Source organism: Sciurus carolinensis, chromosome 3 (assembly GCF_902686445.1).
Source record: "Sciurus carolinensis chromosome 3, mSciCar1.2, whole genome shotgun sequence".
NCBI lineage: Eukaryota > Metazoa > Chordata > Mammalia > Rodentia > Sciuridae > Sciurus > Sciurus carolinensis.
Window position 1 is genome coordinate 19,529,844 of NC_062215.1, and position 1,631 is coordinate 19,531,474.

Below are 1,631 nucleotides of genomic sequence, written 5' to 3' on the forward strand. Positions count from 1 at the left end.
CTTCAGTCTTACACTTGGGAGAGCCTCTTGCTTTTCGGAGATCAAATGAAAGAAACTGAAGTGCCGCAGGCCGCGAGAACGGGAAAGGCAAAGGCCGTCCCCTGCCGCAGACAGAAGCTTTATCCCAACCTTTCCCGGGACCTTGAGCCCCGCTTCCCCCAGAACATCCCTTCTCGCGTGTCGGGCCTCATCCCCTACACCGGGCCAGTAGCCTCCTACGCGCGACTTGTCTGCTTCCTTCGGTTGTGCGCATCACGACCTCTCCCCGACTCATCTCCTCTACAAAGGTCAGCTGAGCACCCGCAACTACTGGCGTACAGGACAAGTGCCGGTGGATGGCCACAGCCCTCCGCCGCCTCAGATTTCGGTGGGGGAGATGAGGAATCGTTCCAAATGTCGGCGAATGCTGTGCTTGCGGTAAAATAACAGGGTGCAAACACACAGGATGGGCGCCGATCACATTTGGGGTGGGGTGATGCAGGGCCCTTCCTTAGGGAAGGCGTCCTGGAGGAGGCGACATCCAAACGGAGTTCTCCCGGCGGTTGAGAAGGGACTGGGCCGGGCGCGGTGGCGCATGCCTGCAATCCCAGCGACTCGGGATGACCAGGGAGGAGGATCCCAAGTTCGGGGCCAGACTCAGCAACTGAGAACCTGCCTCAAAATAAAAAGTAAAAAGAGCTGAGACTGTAGCTCAGTGGCCGGGCGAAAACCTGGGGAAAAGGAAACGATGTCGGGCAGAGGCAGCCGTGGGGGACCAAGCCCAGGACAGGCAGGGTTCATCTGTAGAAGCGCCAATGGACGCGGGCGCCGGAGCGGTGGAGAATCCCTCCCTCTGCCGTGCGGAGCTCGCCCTCACCGGACCCGCTCGCTGCCTTCTCCCGGCGGTCAGCCGCCAGCCTTGCGCCGCGCACTCAGGACCCCTCCGGGCCGCCCTGACTCAGAACAAGCCTCCCCGAGACGGGTCAGGTCCGAAGCTTGTCTTCCCCTCCGCCCGCAACGAACGGACGAAAAGCCATACGGTCTGGGCGTCTTTGACCAATGTCCGCAGCCGCACCCTGGGGAAAATCTGGGGCGCTCATGGCCAACAGCTCCCGCGGGCAAACCATTTTCGGGGACAAGCCGCAGTCCCTTGGGCTTCCGGTTCGTCAGTGGGTTGGCACAGAGGAGGGGTCGCCGGCGGTAGCCACGCCTCCCCGAGAAAGGGCGGAGCATGCAAAATAGGGGAGGGCGCCTCAGCTCGGGAATGCGGGAGCCTCCACGGAGAGTTCAAATTCCTCGATCCGAGTGGGGCGAGTGGGGAATCTGCACGGGAGTCCGGTGGCATCCGTGCGAGCGGGAAGGAGGCAGAGGAAAGGAGACAAGGAGTGGGCGTGGGGTGCTCACCGCGAGTGCAATGTGGGCGAGCGCAGGGCGGAGAGGGCGAGGGCGGTGGTGTGGGTTATCGCTTCTCGGCCTTTTGGCTAAGATCAAGTGTAGTATCTGTTCTTATCAGTTTAATATCTGATACGTCCTCTATCCGAGGACAATATATTAAATGGATTTTTGGAGCAGGGAGTTGGAATAGGAGCTTGCTCCGTCCACTCCACGCATCGACCTGGTATTGCAGTACTTCCAGGAACGGTGCACCCCTC

The 1,631-nt window shown here is 60.8% G+C and overlaps 1 non-coding gene across 1 annotated transcript; it reads left to right on the forward strand.

Moving 5' to 3' along the window:
• The first annotated feature begins 1,440 nt into the window (after positions 1-1,440).
• Positions 1,441-1,631, forward strand: LOC124981535 (U2 spliceosomal RNA). Its single transcript, XR_007108045.1, has one exon. It is a non-coding gene; the product is annotated as a U2 spliceosomal RNA (small nuclear RNA).